The sequence below is a fragment of the Herpailurus yagouaroundi genome, unplaced genomic scaffold (genome assembly GCF_014898765.1).
Source record: "Herpailurus yagouaroundi ecotype Mexico unplaced genomic scaffold, PumYag 140, whole genome shotgun sequence".
NCBI classification, from domain to species: Eukaryota; Metazoa; Chordata; class Mammalia; order Carnivora; family Felidae; genus Herpailurus; species Herpailurus yagouaroundi.
The window spans coordinates 40,160,203-40,180,328 of NW_024412395.1; the positions used below are offsets into that span (position 1 = coordinate 40,160,203).

The following is a 20,126-nucleotide window of genomic DNA, read 5'->3' on the forward strand; positions in this document are numbered from 1 at the left end:
ATAACCCGCAAATGATCACTAGATTAAATAAGAGGGAGTCATCTGTGATCTTGGCAGGAGCAGTCAGTAGAGACGTGGCTGGAGGATTAGTGGGGCTGAGGAGGTGAGTGAGGGAGCAGACAACCCCTTCAGCAAGACTGAGGGCGCTGGAGGGAGCGCGCAGCTGATTACACTTGTGTTGGCTCCAAAGTGATGACCAACGTTACTCTGGCTACCTTGAGGATTTGCCACTGAAAATATTTTTTAAATATTTATTTTGCGAGAGAGAGAGAGAGAGAGAGAGAGAGAGAGAGAGAGAGAGAGAGAGAGAGAGCACCCCAGCACGAGTAGGGGAGAGGCAGAGAGAGAAGGAGAGAGAGGATCCCCAGCAAGCTTCATGCTGTCAGCATACAGGTCCACTTGGGTTCCGATCCCATGAACCATGAGATAGTGACCTGAGCTGAAAATTAGAGCTTAATCGACTGAGCCACCCAGGAGCCTCTTGTCACGAAAATTTAAGCAAATAGGTGACATACTCAAATGCTTCATTTATACAGATGCTGTGGTATAAACTCAGATAATAATCCCCTTGGAAAGGGGAAACTCTTGGTGCCTCTCTCCTCTACCAGTCTGGACAGAAACTTTTCTTTGCCTAAAGAGAAGTGATGCAGAAAAACTCTTGGGAGAAAGCCAAATACTCACATATTCATGGGGAAAGAAAATAGCAACACAGTAAAGTCAATCATTTGGAAAATTTTCCACATAAATACCTTTAGCTCTTTGAGGTAGCAGATTTTCTCCAAATTAAACTGTTGCTATGAAAGTCAATGTCAGGAAATGGCGAAGCTCAAAAGTCTAAATTGTACACAGAATTCCCAAACAGGAGTCCTAGGTCCATCTCTCAGTCCATTTTATGCTCCCTGCTTCTACAAAGGTTCAAAGTATTGCAGAAGGGGCATTTTCAACTTCTCATGGGGGAGGAGAGGCATCGTATTGTTCAAAGGCAACAGCTGCTGCAGAATCAGGCACAGCATTAACAATAATCTGGAAAGGATTTTGTTTAAGCCTCCAGGCCTGAGAGTAGTTGAAGGGACAGGAAGCTTTCATGTAGAATGGAGAGTTTATGTATCATTTAGGAGATTCTTTATGTGTGTGTATAGCACTCGAAGAGGTGAGTATACGAATGCAAGTGGCTTGGGAACACCTTGAACTTTAGTAGCAGCATCCCTTTGCTTCAGTGAAACTTCAGTGAGAACTGGGCAAAATATTAAGTACTAAACCTTGGCCTGCCTCCTGTTTGGAGCGACAGGTAACTTCAGTCTAAACAAACCTACAGCACCCAAGGGGGATTAGGAAGACTCCTGAGGAACAACGGAGAGTGGCAGGAGCTACCATTTTTTTTTTTTAACAAAAAGCTTATGCAATAAATAAAACAACATAAAGATATATCTTAATTAGGGCACTGTAACCAGTATTGGACTCCCCCCAAAAACATTTCAGGGAAGTAATTTACCCTACTGAATTAAAGGCAGTTTGTGTGCAAACTTGCTACTTAGTGTTTAGGTCATGTGGCTTACTCAATATTGAGTGAGAAATCTTTAAACAGGTACATGCCGGAGGTATTTCAGCAGCAGCATGGTGAACCTGTTCCTGCCTGTTGGGAAATCCATTTTTTTGGCTCAAACCCACTCGGAAAGTTGTTCTTCCCACCAAATTGAGAGAAACCGCTCTATTAGATATAGGGTAATAGGGAAGACTATGTGGATCAAAACACAGGCCAGGTGGAAGCACCTGTCAAGAGGTAAATGGCGATGGGGGAAAGGGGGAGAAGGAGAAGCTAGCCCAGAGGAAAAAAACCTGGATGCTCACTGGATGCTTCTAATGATATAGGCAATGAGACTCTACTCAGTGGGGATTTTGGCTAAGGGCATAAGCGGAGACCAATTTCTGCAAATAGAATGTAAATCCTGATGCAAGGCAGTGACATCCTGGTACAGATAGGCGTGGGCAAGAACAAAGAGGATTCATAGAGAATCCACAGAACCAAGAGGAGAGGAACCCATGCCAGCCCCAAACAGACTATTCTTCCAGCTCAGAGCACTTACTGCCTCCTTTGGTGTAAGAGCAAGTTCTTATTGGAACTCTATTCTTTAATCGATTGATTTAGTTAGCCAACATACAGTTAGTTGAGCACCTACTATGTGTGAAGCACTGTCCCCAATGCTTAGGATACAATAGGGAAAAATTTAAACTAGACAAAAAAGATCCCCACTCTCTTAAGTCTTACATTATTTGTGGTTATTTATAAGCATGCCTAAATTAACATTCTAATAAAATACATAGATTAAAAAATAATTATCAAGAACAATCTTATCACAAAGTCCTAAATTAGCCCCTTCTTGTATTGCTATAGTGATGGTTCTCAACTATAAAAGTCATTAGGATCACTGGAACATGTAAAAACTTCTGATGCCAATGTCCCGCACCAAACTAATCACATCAGAATCTGGTGTTGTGGTGTTGGGGCTCAAGCGTTGGTATTTTGCTAAAACTTCCTCCAATTGATTCTAATGTGCAGCCAGGCCTGAAAGCCAAAACCACCTAGCCCATTGGTTACCTAACTTGAGCTAACATCAGAATCACTTGGAGGGCTTGTTAAAGCTCAGATCACTTCACCACCTCTAGAGTTTCTCATTCAGTAGTAATGAAGCAGAGTCTAAAAATTTACGTTTATGTTTCCAGGCGATGCTAAGCCAGGGACCACACTTTAAGAATTAGAGTCTAGATAGGGGTGCCTGGGTGGCTCAGTCAGTTGAGTGACTGACTTTGGCTCAGGTCATGATCTCATGGTTCATGAGTTCGAACCCCGTGTCGGGCTCTGTGCTGACAGCTCGGAGCCTGGAACCTGCTTCGGATTCTGTGTCTCCCTCTCTCTCTGCCCCTCTCCCACTCATGCTCTGTCTCTCTGTCTGCCTCAGAAATAAATAAACGTTTAAAAATTTAAAAAAAAAGAATTATAGTATAGATAAACGTTCAGATTAGAGGGATTCTGCCTGACTATTGTTATCAAGACAAAACCAGGTACATTTTACTACCCAGGACTGGTTTCTGTTTTCATGTGCCAAATAGCACAGTTACATGCCTCAGGATTGATCCAAACTAGAAATTCCTGCCTTGGTGCTACTGACAAGTAGCAGAATCTTTCACCCTCGCCCCAGCCTCCATGACCCCCAACACACAAAAATGACGGGTTCCCCCAATCACAGTGGCCCTCTCAAGTCTTGGGTCAGTGTCTGATGAGCAGTTACAAGAATGGCTGCTACAGAACCAATTTCTTTCTCTCCAGTGGACAAAACGCTGGTGTACCCTGAAGACAGTTGAAAACCTCAGACTACTGGAGATAAAGGGTATACTCAGTAAAAGCAAAGAAGGAAGAAATAACTTCAAGGTATTCGTGCCTTAAAAAGGAGGTACGAGCCGCTTCCTTTGGGACTAAATCTTGTAGTTCCAAGGGGGTGGATATTTTTCATACTGAAAGTGAAAACCCACAAATACGAGTGAAGTACATTTTCCTGTTTGTTGTGATCAATTTCAACCTAGCTGTCTGAGTTCACTTGAGTTCTAGGTACAGACCTATAAACAACTGTGAAACAAGGACTTAAGCCTGGGAATCTGGACTTGAATACAAGGGAAGATGTGGGGAGTAAGTTACAGAAAGAATGTGACACATATATTAGCTCTTTCCCCCAAATTAGTGCAGAAAGACATTTCTACTACAATTTATCTACCCTCCTCTTTTTGAACCATTCCTAACACTTTCAATATAGGTTTCAGTAATTCTTTCATGCCCTTAAAATTTGCCTAGAATCGTCCCTTCCAATAGCATTTCCAGAGTGCACTGTCTATAAGGAATTAAAAAACAATAAAAGTCTGTCTTTTTTATGATCACGCACTAGCAAGTCTAAACGAAGTTAGTGATGAAATATTCCCTTCGTTGGAGCACACAACCCCATTTCACTTCACTCTTGGTTGCTCCTTTTAATAGTTTTTCTTAATTGAAAACCAGTGCTTCCCAGGTGGCACTACTCCCATCGCTCCTCCTTTTTGTTAAAGTTTATTTATTTTCAGAGAGACAGAAAGAGAGAGAGAGAGAGGGAGGCAGTGGGGGAGGGACAGAGAGAGAGGGAGAGAGAAGATTCCAAGCAAGCTGCCAGCACAGAGCCCGATGCGGGGCTGGAACCCACAAACCGTGAGATCATGACCTGAGCTGAAACCAAGAGTCAGATGCTTAACCAAGTGAGCCACACGGGTACCTCCCCCCCCGCCCCACCATTGCTTCCCTTTAAAATTGTTGATGGAGAAGGCTGGCATTTTCCTGGTCTCAGGCAACAATTCCAGAAAAGCTTTTTCTATTGACTTTGGGGTTATACCATCCTCTTTGTCATTGGGTTCTTGCAATCAACTAATAGCTGCCCAGGTCACTGCCCAACATTCACCAACGGTTATTCAAAACTCCACCCTTACAGTGTGCCTTGTGCTTCAACAGCATTCTCTCCCCTGCTGCTTCAACAGCTCATTCCTTAGACCAGACTTGGAGCTTGGCATCACCTAGAACGGTTTCCTGCCAAAATCTTAAACAGAGGGATTCCGTTCTGACTCCAATGTCTAGGGCCAACACATATACTGATAAAGACTGTACGACTTTAGGAGTGGATTGCCTGCTAACCGCCTATGTTCCTTATGTTCTTATCATTTAGCCTTACTCAACCTGCTACTTTAGCTCATCAGACTCTCCATTTTCAACGATATATTTAAACTGTGTTCTGTGTGCCAGACACTGGGCTAGATCTTCCCTCGTGAAGTTTACTGTCCTACTTCTTCCTTTCCTCCCAGGCTAGGAGACACAGACTTTATTCTCTCTCCAGCTGTGGATCCCTGGGTCTGCTTTTAAGAGTATAATCACTAGTATCCTTTAATTGTCTTCTGTTATTTCCACATCTGCCCTGCCAATTTCCAGCCCTGCTTCTTTGCTGTATTTATTATGCATTTATGAAGTCGAACCTTACCTGGACATGCAACACTCCTCCAGATTAATGTTATTTACACCAGCTGCTTAACTTTCTCCCTCTTAAGCAGAGAACCTCACCTCCCACTTTACTGCAGAGGCCATAAGCATTCGTTTCCCCAATATGTCCTGCCCACTTCCAATCTTGTCAAGACTCCATTTTACCCATCCTTTGCTTCTTAAATCTGGGCTTTTGGGTGCCTGGGTGGCTCAGTCAGTTAAGCATCTGACTTCGGCTTCGGTCATGATCTCACAGTCTGGGAGTTCGAGCCCCGCGTCAGGCTCTGTGCTGACAGCTCAGAGCCTGGAGCCTGTTTCAGCTTCTGTGTCTCCCTCTCTCTCTGACCCTCCCTCTGTTCATGCTCTGTCTCTCTCTGTCCCAAAAATAAACAAACGTTAAAAAAAAAATTAAATCTGGGCTTTTATCCCATAAGCCTATTTGTTTCTAGGAGCTTGCTCCAGAAATGAATTTCTTCCTTTCCTATTTCTTCAATATTTCTCTCTCCCACTTCATGATTCTTTTTTTCTCCGCATGCAAACTTCTTCAAATGGGGAAAGTGTGTCTCTTTTCAACTACCATCCTCCTTTTTTTTTTTCTCCTTCTAGGTGAAATTTGTTAGATGAAAAAGCTATACTTTCTGTTAGAAGTTCTTCACTTCTCATTTAATCCCAAACCCATGCAGTCCGGCCTCTGCCTCCTCCATTATCTGGAAACCATTCTCCCCAATGTCACCAGGAACTCCAAATTGTAAACCTAGAGTCTTTTAGAGCTCCTCTGACTTAACCTGTCCACAATGGCTGGTCCTAATGACCACCTCTTTGAAATGTACATCCTACTTCTCTGCCTTTCCTCCTTCTCTTTTACCTGCTCCGTGTTTTTTTTTAATTAAAAAATTTTTTAATGTTTGTTTACTTTTGAGAGAGACAGAGACAGAATGCAAGTGGGTTAGGGGCAGAGAGAGAGGGAGACACAGAATCCGAAGCAGGCTCCAGGCTCGGAGCTGTCAGCACAGAGCCCAATGTGGGGCTTGAACTCCCGAGCTGTAAGATCATGACCTGAGCCGAAGTCGGAGACTCAACTGACTGAGCCACCCAGGCGCCCCTTACCTGCTCCTTCTTATTTGTTCACCCATGGTTCCAAAGTGAATCCACTTCTTTTCTTAATTTCAAAACATCTTCCCCGAGATCTGACTCTTGCTACAATTGAGGCATCAATATCTGTGGCCTCCACCTCCTTCATACCCCCAAATCCATTGATCTTTTATTTTTTCTTCATGTAATATCAAGATTCATTTCAGACAAATCTCTCAAGTGTAACTATATCATATTGCTAGTTAAATGCAGAGCTGCTGCTTTAGTGGGCATCTGAGCTTCGCATAGAGTGGACATCCTTTTCATACACAAAAAATTTAGGAACAAACGTAATGACACATGCCTATTAGAACATGCCTATTAGGCACATGCCTCTTCACGTCTGCTTGGAGATAAGCCACCATGTACCATGGGAGAGGGTCGAGATTCTACTCAATTATTTTGGGTTTGCTCTAATCCAAAAGCAGAGAATTAAGTTCCCCTTGTTTAATACATCATATACTGCAACAATTTTAACCTGTAATATTTACAGCAGGGTTAATCATTTCAACCACTTTAAAAAATCGTAGAATGTATAACTTTGAGCAATGCCACTTCCTGGAGCCAAGAAAATCTTTTATATAATTAACCATCTGAGGTCACAACATTTGGAATTATTAGCTATAAACCATTTTATAAATTAGGAGATATCTTCCAAAAATAATGACTTTACTATTAGAAGAGCAGATTCCCCACCCCACCCCACCCCCTTTCTGGAAGTAATTGGATACTAGGGCTAACTGCCCATTATGGCTAAATCTAGATTTTAATAATTTGACCACATTGTGGTAGACATGTCAGGTTTTTTTTATCCCCTATCATCAATCTAGAATTATCAATCCCCTTCAAATTGCCTTTCCTTATTCTTTGTAGGTCTGTTGAAACCTTTAATCAGAGTCTCCCAACTTTTCCTGGTGACCAGATATGGTTAATATTAGTACATTATAAATCTGACCATAGTGATTGGCCCTCAGTGAGTTTCAACTGAACCAATCAGAATCTTTCCCTGGGGGGGGTGGGGCGCCTGGGTGGCTCAGTCGGTTGGGCGTCTGACTTCGGCTCAGGTCATGATCTCACCGTCTGTGAGTTTGAGCCCTGCATCAGGCTCTGTGCTGACAGCTCAGAGCCTGGAGCCTGCTTTGGATTCTGTGTCTCCCTCTCTCTCTCTGCCCCTCCCCTGGCTCATGCTCTGTCTCTCTTTGTCTCAAAAATAAATAAAAACATTAAAAAAAAAGAATCTTTCCCTGGGGATTTATATATGAATATTGAAGAAAAGCTTTCTTTTCTCTCTGCGGTCACTACCTAAAATAATGTAATTAAATCAAGCCAGGTCTCTTTTCCTCCTGGTTTCCCCAGCCCATAGGAGGAAGTCCATTCCAATGCACAAACCCGTAAGAGTAAAGAAGCAGAAAGAGAGTGAGAGGAACCTGAAGATGTCATTTGAGTCCTTGAAGCAAGATTCCCTCCTGGATTCCCATTCATTCTCCCTTCTGCCTAAGTTAGTGTGAGTTAGGTTTCTCTCAGTTGCTTCTGAGTAGTCCTGACCAGTAAACATATCTTCTACGTATAAGGGAATACTTATCTTTTCATCCTCTGTAACAGAAGGGCATGTGCCAAGCTGTTCCAAGTGATAATCAGTTTGTTTTCCAAATTGATGGCCCATGGAATGCTAATATTCCACAGGATGTTAACATGTGTGCCATGGATATTGTGTTGGATATTCAAGTAAGCTTGAGAAAGATAAACAATGTGAAATAGATTTCTTCACAGTAGGACCTCTCAGAATAGTTATTAGAATATAGTGGTATGCAATATGAATTCTCAAAAAGACGACTAGTATACTAATTTCCGCAAATTATCTGATAATCAAAGCTTTTTTGAATAGAATCCAGCTTGGGAAATGTTACTTGCCTTTCCATTGAACAGGCAGGGATGGATATCCAAGTAAACTAATAGGCATAAACACATATACACTTATTCACTTGTACTATAGTTGTTTGTTTCCATGTGCTGTTTGTGTTAGACTACACTTCCTGAGGGTATTGGCTATGTCTTAATTGCCTTTGTATCCCCAACAACTAGCATAGTGCCTAAAACAGAAGGCAATATTCATTATTCACCCATAAATGAAAGATTAAAATTTTTAAAGTTATGGCAAACATTTGATTAAATTTTCTAAACTGTAGGTAAATAAGAGTTGACAAAATAAAAAATTAAGAATGAATTGAATATACCCTCTTCTGTTAATCAGTGGGTATTCCTTTGGAACATACTTAGTCATTTGAGGAGTAGTAAGAGAAGTTGAACCACTTTAACTTCAAATCAAGTGTCCGGCTCCTTTGAATGATCAGGAACTATAGATGCTAAAAGGCAAACTCAAAGATGATTTCCATGACACGAGCTTCCTGGTACTGTGATTTTGGATGGGCAGGAGAGGCACAAATGACATGTTGGCTCTCAGGAAATATGATTTGGAATTTAACAACCTACCCAGGCAAATCAGCATTTATTTGCCTCACTGCCTTCATATATTCATTTATTCCACGTATTTGTATTAAGTGCCACATATGAGTGTGTAAAAATCATACTCCTACCAAATCACATAAGAAAATCCCAGAGCCATTAGATATACCTATCAAGTAGACAAACACAGCCTACATCTAGATTTTTGAATACATACGGGGCTTGCCACTTGCCATCACAGGAGTTCACCAAGAAGAGACATCTGTCATTTAACACTACTTGGGTAATTTGCACAGTAACTCTTGAACTCACAAATGGTTTATGGTAGATAAAGTTTAATGTCACAGCTAATATGTATTGCATTTAAAACATCTTTAAGATGCTATCATTCTATCAACTACATAAGAAGGGAACTCATATTGAGGGTTTACTTCACAATATTAGGTTTCTTTAAATTATTTTCCCACTTTGGAAAGGAAAAAATTATTTTTCTTAATGCTATTTTTTTATTCTGAGAGAGACAGCATCAGAGTGCCGGCACGTGAGTGGGGGAGGGGCAGAAAGAATGAAGAGCAAATATCCCAAGCAGGCTTCATGATGTCAGCGCAGAGCCTGATGCAGAGCTCCATCCCACCAACTGTGAGATCATGACCTGAGCCATTATCAAGAGTCAAACGTTTAACCGACTAAGACACCCAGGTGCCCAAGAAAAAGAAAAATTTTAAAGTAAGAAGAGGAGAAGCATAGGTGATTAGTTTCATTGGATTTTCTTCCCTGAAGAATTCTTCTAAGATACATATAATTTCTGATGACCCTAATTTCAATAAGAATGTTTTCAGACTCACAACTGAAGGAAGCATTGTGTGGGTATGAAATTTTAAAAAGCCACACTAATGAAATATACCACTGGGTTACCAAATTAAAATATTTCACTCTGGTTTTATCTATGTTCAACTTCTGATTTTAATTGGTCCTGTCTTTCCAGAGACAGACATATAGGCCATTTTGATGGAACTGGTTTCCCTTTGTCAGGAGTCCTGACAGGATGGCATTAAGAACAAAAGAAACACAGTCCTCTCCCCTCAAACAAATGACTTAAGTAAATAGGATTAATAAAACTTGCCGTCTCTACTATTGTTTGAAAATCCCCTTATGGTCTGTTTCTTTCCTTCCCAGGTTTCTCAGAACTTCTATAGGCAGCAAACATCAAAAGGACCGAAGATTTTTATACTGATTCAGCCACCCACAGCAATGAAGTAAACCCTGATTTTCTTTTAGTCTAGGAAATGATCAGCAAAGAGGCTTCATAAACAGCCTCTTTAACACTTGAAGCTTAAAAAACCAGGAAAAAAATCAGTGTAGCAGAATGGTTACTGTCATAAACACCTTTGAAGGTTTTTCTTTTTCTTTTTTTTTTTTTTTAAGTAACCCTTCTAATCCCTCCTCTACCAACATTATAGAATATTTTCTTTACCACAACTTTTCGGTTAGGCATTTTAAATTATGCCTTTTAAAAAAACAAAAGATAAAGTATATTACATTTTGGGCATGACTTTCCTCCTGCTTTTTTCCTCCGCTCGCTCCCTTAAATGCTGATCCGTTTGCTGTCCCTGGGGGTTCCGCCTCCAAGTTTCAACTCCCTCCTCTGGTGACTTTCAGCCGAGTCATGCCTCTCTTAGTTCTGTCTCCTTTAGGTCTCAGAATTCAGCCTTTGGGACTGAATCACTGACACCTCCACACAGCAGCGCACCCGGCAGTCCAGCCAACTGCACGCTGACACGTTTGCATCTCGGGGGAGGGGGCCCGTCCCCCGTGCAGGCTTGATGAGCTCTGAGGCCAGGTGAGATGCTGAAGCCGATGTTCTAGAAAGGCTATTGAGGCCAAGAGAGAAATCTGTGGCTTTCTCCAGAACTCAAGCAGACACATCAGCTCGAACATAGTACTGTAGGCTAAAGTGACCAACTTTACCGGGAAAAATAAGATAAAGTGGGCAGAGATCCAGATAAATGTATAAGTAATACTTGATTCAGTGACCCTCCGCCCCCCCCCCTTTTAAAGTTTATTTATCTTTCGACAGAGTGAGTACAAGAGCATGTGTGAGCAGGGGTGGGGCAGAGAGCCTTGCAGAGCCCCATGGGGGGCTGGCTCTATCTTGGGGAATGGAGATCAATGAGCTGAACCAAAATCTGGTGTTGGTTACCTAACCAACAGACACACAGGCACTGTGTTTTTTCCTGTTTGTTTAGCCCCCCTTTAAAGGATTTTTTTTTTCCCTCGGCAGCACTGTTTAGGTAAGGGCAGAAATAAATCTCAAAAACCCTGTATTTTCCTTTCCTACGTTAAGCTAGAGATACACACACTGACATTCCATGGGACCGCTCTTTGAACGGAGAAATGGAGAAATTCCTTGAGGAGAGTCATGGACCAGAGAAGCACAATGAAATAGGTCGACAAAACCACACTTTGTACAATTTAACAGTGTATCAGCTATATATTATAGCTAAATCCCAAGTTTAAGGAGCAGCCGGGGAAAGGGTGGACAGGCTAGAAGAGAAGTAGGGCAGAGTTTCCTAAGTTGCTGGTGTAAACGAAACAGGTAATTAATTTTTATGAAATTTTACTCTAATAAAAGTTACAATGGCCAAATGTTGGCCTCTCTAGACACAGCTAACAAAGGACACCAGGAGATGGGTTGTGTCTCTTTTCACGTTTTGCACCGTGTGTAAAGCAACAGCATGAGTGGTTTCTTAGGAAGAAGAGCTCTTTCTTGTCACAAGACCTTCTTGGTAATCAAGCTCTGAGAAGAAACAGGCCCAGCTCTCCTAGGGGCCTAATCATGACCCCAAACACTAAGCCCACAGGAAAACCCACTTAGTCCAAGTTAAACTAACAGAAGCGGCGTTAATCTTGCTCCTCAAAGGTAAATTATTTACTCTCCCTCAAGTTACTGGGTGATCCAGTGGCCTGGATAGCAAAAGAAAGCTATTTCATTTTCTATAAAAGCTATAAGCTGAATATCCACGTAATTCTAATTTCTTTTTTTTTTTTTTGGCATCAAGAATTTATCATCAGCAAAATTGATAAAACTGGGAAAATAAATATTCTCTTTAAACAGAAATTAAAAATGGTTGCCCCAAATAACACAATGGTCAATAGTTAAAATAGCTCTTCAAATATTAAGTCGACACTTACACATCCTTCAACCTGATAAATTTATTTTAATTGAAGTATAGTTGACACAACGGTACACAATACTCATTTCAGGTGTGCAACAGTGATTTGACAAGTCCATGTTATGCTGTGCTCACCACAACTGTCACCACACAACACTATTATCATACCATTGACTGTATTCCCTATGATGTACCTTTCATCCCTGTGACTTATTCTGTAACTGGAGTACTGTATCTCCCACTCCCCTTCATTCATTTTTCCCATTCCCCCAACTCCCCTCCCCTCTGGCAACCATCAGTTTGTTCCCTGTATTCACTCATAATTTTAATTTCTTAGAGATATAGCCAACCTTGTCACATATATGAAAGGCAACTCAGATTCTCTCTCCAACCAACTCTAAATTTTAATCTTTATTGTCCTCTCCCGATTGTCACAACTCCTCCTGCCAGATTCCCCATTATTTCAAGAGACAAGAATATTCCCTAAGGCCTCCTTTTGAGTATACATCTTTCTGAGATCATGTTTCTGGTTTCCCTGAAGACTGTCACATCAATAAATCTATCTTTTGCCTGGATCCTCCGTTGTTAAAGTAATTTTATCACCTTAGCCAGGCACAGCCAACATTTCTCTCTTATATGTATTCTTCAATCTGATCAGAAATGTCTTGCTTGGACTGCTCCATTTGAATGCATAACAGCATTTATATGAAGACCTTGGCATAATTGCAGATGGAGACAAGCCTTTCTGCAAATAGGCCAATTGCCAAGCACAGACCACAGGAAGACCCTAGCTGAACCTGGTCCAACATAAAATGGTTTATGTCCATTACATCGAAGCCTTAGGAAGGGTTTGTAGAGCGATAGTCTGAGACATCATAAGGATTAACTTGCACCAAAAGCTCCCAGGATTTAAAAAAAAAAAAAAAAAAAAAAAGCATCAAAAGCCTTGATCTTTTAGAAACATCTAGAGCTTTCAAGCCCACACATACTCAGATGGTACTGATAATCCTCTCTGTTTGTAGGATTTGGAAGAACTACAAAGAATAAAGAGCCACAATATTTTGACAAAGAGATGTATTCTTCTCTTTAGGTATACTCGATGGAAACGTGGTCTTTCCCCCTTCAATTACTAAAACCTAAGTACAAGAAGCTTTGAGTAGATACTTTATAGGAATACAATAGATAAATACACATACTTATTTGGTACATATAAAGTACTGATATTTTAAAAATCATCTCGTTGTATAAAACTTGACAGTTTTCAAGGTACTCTCCCATACATTATCTAGAAAGACTCAGTATAAAACATTTTGTTATTCAACTAAACAGCATTACTCCCTTTTTCCACTTCTGATTACATGAGAGGCCATCAGCAATTTTTTTATTTAATTAGGATTTATATCCCACCTGTTTCCAAACAAGATTGGAAATGATGCAGAATATTAAACCCAGGGTAAAATGGCAACATTAAAAATCAAAGAAGATACAAAAACAAGTAAAAGGAGTAGATGTTTCCAAGCAACTGCAACAAGTTGTGACAGCTGGGCCATGAACTTGCCTCTCACAGGAGTTAGCATTTGCTCGCCAGGTGGGGATGCTGAAACTCTCGGCTATTTAACAGGATGTTTACAGAACTGTCTTACCATCAGGGCCCCTGGATTAATCACACTGCTATCTTTCTCTGACAGTGGTTGGTAAGCCAACTGAAATGGCATTTTCAGTGGTGCTTCTATTTAGAATGCAGATTCCTGGGCTTAATCTTAAGATCCCTGGTGGTACAAATCTAGAATTGTATTTTCACATGCCCACTAGGTTATATTTTTGCTCTGTAAATTTGGAAACCACTGCTTTTCTGGGATTAGTGGCTGTTGCATGGGAACAATAGAAAACCCAGCTTCAAGAAGGTAGAAGATTGTTCTAGTAATCAGTCTCTTGGATACTGCTTTTTGCCTTCCTAGTCCTGCCCTGTGCTCATAATACTTTCAAATGCCTGGTTCATTACCCGCTTAATGTTTTACTTTGGATGTTCCCACACACTTGGCCTCTTCTGACTATAATATTCTCCTTCCAGCATCCCATCCCTGTCCTGCTCATCAGCTTGGTTTAGATTTCTGCCACAGACTCCTGATATGTGTGTATGCGCCATCACCTGCTGGTAATTCCTAAACTCACTTTGATAGCTCTGCACATGTTGCAATCTTTACTTGTCTCACTTGGGGTTAATTTACTCCACTCCTGGGGTGCCTGGGTGGCTCAGCCGGTTAAGGGTACGACTCTTGTTTTTGGCTCAGGTCACAATCTCATGGCCCATCTGTGCTGACAGCATGGAGCCTGTTTGGAATTCTCGCTCTCCCTCTAACACCCCCCCCCCCATGCTCTCCCTCTTTCTCAAAATAAACTTCTTAAAACATAATTTAACAAAGTTTACTCCATTGTTGTTTATGGGAACATGTGGGATACTCCCTCCCTGACTTCTGGCCATTGGTGCCCAGATGTGGACTTAGGTAGGAGAAATTCTCTCTTCTCTGCTTTTATTTCCAGTTAAGGGACCTTATGGGATTATTCTCAGTATTTAAGGTATGTATCTTATGCTTTTCCCACTCTCCAAATCCTCCCAAAGTCTGCTATTCTTGTTATTTTCCACTTCCCCCTCAATATATTAACTGATACTGTTGTCTCCTGATGTGCCTCGGGTGTTTGGCCATTTCACATGAAGGCACATCCAACATCCTGACTTTAAAGTTTGTCCAAATTTCTGCCCTATAATGATCAAACCTCCAGTCATACGCATGGGGTTTCATCACCATTCAGCACCTATTTAGCCCCAAGGTCTTGTTCTTGTTCTCTGAATTTTTGCCTATTCTCTTAAAATTTAGGATAATACTCTTCCCCTCCCCCACCTTTATTAGGCTTGTAAGACTCCTGTTGAAAATATTTGCTCCCTCTTCAAGAAGTATCTTTGTTCCTAGCTCAGAGCCCCTCTTTCTGGTCATAGACCACCCAGGAAACAATTTTTAAAAGATCATGTGTCACAGACTAGGAACCTGGAGTTCTCCCTTTGTCAGCAAGAGAGTGGACACAGAATTAAATAGGAGAGAGACTAACGTCCAGGAGGAGACAAAAGCTGGAACAGGCGTTTTATCTCCGTATTTATTGAGTACTCAAGATCTTACACACGTGGTGAATGTGGAGAAAACAAGATATTATACACGTGGTGAGCGTGGAGAAAACAATCAGTCAGTAATCATTAACTTGTGTGTGAGAGAAGCAAAGGGTCTGAGGGGCAAGTGGTGTTTGTGATCAAGGTACATTGGTGCCAGATGGAAAGTAATTTCCTGCAGGTGATATAACAAGTTTCTTGTGATCTCATTACAATATCTCAGTAACTAACCTTGGGTGCTTTCGTCCCGTGGTGGCAGCTTTCTGGCCTAAGCTTTTTTCTACCTCATTTATGTAAGTATAAGGAATTTTTGAACCTATTTCCCCACAATCATGTACAGCACATCCTGAGAGTTTTCTGTGTTTGATTCTGCTTCCTAAGCTACCAGTGTTAACAAGACCAGATGAAAACACCACCTCCATACTGAAGACTGAAGTTCCTTCAGTCTTCCATTCAAGACTTCAAAGTTTCTGGGAAAGCTTTTACTTTTCTTCAAACTGACCAGACAAGCCACAACGAGTATAGAGTGTCTCTTGGGTGCATGAGGCATAGGACCTCACTTCTGAATTTTGAGAGAACTCACAGGGGAGGCAGCACAGCTAATATGGCACAGTAGGTCTGCACACAGGCAATTCCATAGCTATCCATAGGGAATCACAATTATCTCTTCATGCGACCTACGTCATGATTGCTTTCATCTGCTGGGGTCAAGCGCCAAAGCTGCCTCATACCAGCTGGTGAGAGCCAATTGCTAGATGTTTAGGATCTTTGCAAGCTAGTTGCTTAATACAGGCATCAATAAACATGAAATTATATTAACTTACAATAAAATAAATTATATTTAGAAACAAAGGCAGCATGGCTAACAGACACACGAAAATATGCTCTCAACATTACTCATCATTGCAGAAATACAAATCAAAAAGTACAATGAGATAGCACCTCACACCTGTCAGAAGGGCTGAAATCAAAAAACACAAGAAACAAGTATTGGTGAGGATGTAGAGAAAAAAAAAAAAAACCCTCATGCACTATTGATGGGAACGCAAATTGGTGAAGCCACGCTGGAAAACAGTATGGAAGTTTCTCAAAAAGTTAAAAATAGAACTACCCTACATTCCAGTAATCACACCACTGGGCATTTACCCCCAAAACACAAAAACACTAGCTTGAAGGGATACATGCATGACTATGTTTATTGCAGTATTATTTACAATTGCCAATTTATGGAAGCAGCTGAAATGTCCATCAATTGATCAATGGATGAAGAAGATGTGGAATGGAATATTATTCCACATAATGGAATATTATTCAGCCATAAAGAAAGAATGAAATCTTGCCATTGGCATCAACATGAATGGAGCTAGAGAGTATAGTGCTAAGTGAAATAAGTCAGAGAAAGACAAAAAACATACAAATTCACTCATGTGGAATTTAAGAAACAAAACAAATGAGCAAAGGAAAAGAGAGACAAACCAAAAAAACAGACTTTTAACTATAGAGAACAAACTGATGATTACCAGAGGGGAAGTAGGTGGAGAGATGGGTGAAATAGGTGATGGGGATTAAGGAGTGCATTTGTTGTGATGAGAACTGAGTAATGCGTAGAGTTGTTGAATCACTACATTGTACACCTGAAAATAATCTAACATGTTTACTGGAGTAAATACATTACAATTAATAACTTGTATAAATAATACAATATACAAAAAATTGAAAAATTAAAAGAAAGGTAACAAATAAAATCAAATAGTAATTATTTTACTATTATCTATGCTCTTGAGGTTATTTACGTCTGTGGTATCTATACAGTAGAAATAATATATAATGGTATGCAAGTATCTCAACTCTGTGTTAAGTGACATCAAGTAGGTTGTTTGAAATAAACCATGGTAAAAGTATGTACACCACAGAAGACAGTAAATGCTACTACATATCAGGGCTTATTCCATGCCGTATCCCAAACCCCTAGCAAGTTGTTGAATATTTACCAGCACATTATTGTTGAGAATCCAGTTAGTATTAAGATGGAGAAACACAAAGGTACAGTATAATTATGTGGAATTTCCTGACTTTAATTCACAAGTTCCCATTTCCTCCAGCCTTCTTTCCTTTCAAAGTGGTCTGACATCTCCCAAGTCAAAACATGTGGAAGTATAATCTATATCAAACAACTGACCTGAATAATGTTCATATTGAATTGTTATTTTATTAATTGGCACTCCTCTCTAAGGTGAAGTCAGAAATTCCTTTATATAAATTTTATATCTGACTTTTCTCTGTTTGAAATCCCTGCTCCTTTACCTACATTGTCCCCTAGACCCTATTCTGCACATGTGTGTATCAGTGTTTGTGTGGGTATATCTCTGGGCTCTGTACAGCAGTTGTATAGTTACTTCTTATTAGCTAAGTTGAACTTCAAATAACTACAATTTAAGCCCAACTCTGTATCTACTAAGACACTAGAAAGGGAGATCATTAAATGTCTTTGAATCAATAGTTGAATTCTTAAGAGGGAATTCAGGAGGAGGTCAGCAAATGTTATTAAAGGATCAGGAACTGACTCAAGAAAATATAAAGAAAGTAAGACTCTTTATATGGCAGTGATAAGGCTAATGGTAAGCTGAAAGTGATCTTGCAGAATGCCTGGGAATTTTATACAGAGGAGTCATTGTTCTCAGTTTCCACTTAGGATAAGTTCAGAGAGATTCAACTTACGGCACTTCATAGAACTTGAGAGGAATTCAGTAAAAGAAAATTATCTTAACGGCTTTCCCCCCCCTAAAGTTGTTTTTAATCAGCCATTTTAATCAATGATTCCATAGAAGCTTAATTTGGAGGTAGAGAATCTTATTACTAAAAAGTCACCCAAAAATGCAGTCAATGGAAGATGTGATGTCTGGATTTTCCCCAAAAGTAGATATGGACTTCAGGTTTCTAAATATTCTCTGATGTTCTAAGCTCACCTGAAGATCATATATACTAAGAGTACCCCAAATAGATGGGTATGTATACATAAGGGATAAGGTTATAAATACCTAAGACACATAATACTAACTCAGACCAAGAAAACATTCTGTCTGAGACTCAGTGTCTGATCATGCCAATGAGATCCCTCTGTGGGAGGGCCTTAAATAAACAAGTTCCCCTAATAACCTACTACATCCATTTTGTGTGTCTAATCCCATTTTGAATCCATTAATACATTAACATATGCAACCTCCCAGGGTAATTATTTCCATAGTTTTTTATTCTAGTATTCTGGAATTTGTTTAATCTCTGTGCATACATTAAACTTTTTTTGGGAAATAGGGTATAAACCACTAAATATATAGTAATTGTTTGACTCAATTAATTATAATTAATAAATTTAAAAAGTCAGAATTTACCCTACTCAAACCCTACAAGATTTAAGGCTTTGGAGGACTATCATAATTTGGCTTCTATATATCTACTCAACCTTTTCTCTCACTGGAACCTTTCCCCAAGCCACTCCAAATCCTATGCTTCAACTATACCAAATTATTGGCACTTCCTTAAAATAGCCACAGGTATTTGGCAGAAAGATATTTCCCCTTTCTGAAAGATGTTTCCTTCTACCACGAAGACTTCCTGACCCCCCTGCCACTGCCTACCTGGTTTAGATGCTGTTTCCATGTGTTCCCATAGTACTTTGCGCTTGCTCTCACCAAGAGTATTTAAATTCCCCATTTAGACCGTCAGGTCCTTGAAATCAGGGACTGTCCTTTTTGTTCATTACTCTATGACAATATAGAAGGCATTCGGTTATTATTAACTTATAAATTAAATAGGTTAATAGATTTGGAATAAAATCACTATTGAGTTCCATACTAGAGGCTCAGTTCATCAACTCTGGCCCTCTACAAAGAATAGCCCAATGAGTCATACTCATCATTTTTCTGAATCACACTAGGAATCATTCAGTCTCCCAAATGCAAATTTATGGTGATTTTTATACACATGCCAATTCATGTTTTTGCTTTCTTTTGTAGTGATGTCTGGGATTTCATTGAACTTCTTGGCTAATATCTGCAGGCAATACTTGTAGTGGCCCAAGATCTATTTTATAGGTTGGAAAAGATCATTTAAAACTATCATCCTGTAAGGATGGTTTGTAGGATAAAAAAGGTAGAAACAGTGAACTGTGTTTAAATTTATCTTGTTTGATTTTGTATGTTACTGGTAGCACACATTTTATTTAGCCCTTTGTTAAACATAACTGAAAAGCCACTGTGAAGTTCAAAAACATCTCCCCTAAGAAGCAAAAGCAGGAGAAACTTTCAATGCGACGAGGGACATTAAGCCCTGATTTTGAAACAGCTTTGTCCTCACAAAGATGACTTATTAAGGAAACTAAAACAAGAGTGGAAAAATCAAGGAAGGGATGATCAGACTAGTAAAGATTAGTTGAATGTAAGGAAGTCTGCTCTAAATTTGTGTATAGGCTTTACTGGGAGAACAGAAAAGTGTCATGGCAGTAAGGTGTGAATTGGGGGGAAAAACATCTTGTCTTGGTCTATAAGAAATCTTACTTGTCTTTATTAGTTTGCTCTAAAGTATATGATATTTCAAGCTTGGAAAATAACTTTCTTAAAATAGTTTCAGTACAAAGAGATGTTGATGTTAATTTAAAATTTGTTTTCTTTTTTTTTCAATATATGAAATTTATTGTCAAATTGGTTTCCATACAACACCCAGTGCTCATCCCAAAAGGTGCCCTCCTCAATACCCATCACCCACCCTCCCCTCCCTCCCACCCCCCATCAACCCTCAGTTTGTTCTCAGTTTTTAAGAGTCTCTTATGCTTTGGCTCTCTCCCACTCTAACCTCTTTCTTTTTTCCTTTCCCTCCCCCATGGGTAAAACCCGTTTTCAACTGACAAGTTATTTTTAAGTTATTTTTCTATGGCAGAACTTAGGAGTTCTAAATGACATTTTCTGAAATAAATTGAGATTTTAATTCCAAGTCATGTCTCACAAGAAAATTGCAGGTGAATAAGGAAGGTCGCCTTATAATTATTGGTAAAAATATAGTTATCTGCTTAGATTGTTATCAGGAACAAGCAAATGTTTCTTTTCCTTTGGGAATATAAGGGTCAAATGATACAAGCTTGCTTGTAACTGATGATAATTAA

The 20,126-nt window shown here is 39.9% G+C and overlaps 1 protein-coding gene and 1 long non-coding RNA gene across 2 annotated transcripts in view; one reads left to right on the forward strand and one right to left on the reverse strand.

The window, feature by feature from the left end:
* The window catches only part of CCDC148 (coiled-coil domain containing 148), a 253,948-nt gene that overhangs the window by 11,674 nt on the left and 222,148 nt on the right, over positions 1–20,126 (reverse strand). The gene's annotated exons all lie outside the window — the stretch shown is intronic.
* LOC121030598 (uncharacterized) lies at positions 9,271–10,183 on the forward strand. The gene is made up of 2 exons (XR_005790313.1): positions 9,271–9,385; positions 9,815–10,183. It is a non-coding gene; the product is annotated as an uncharacterized LOC121030598 (long non-coding RNA).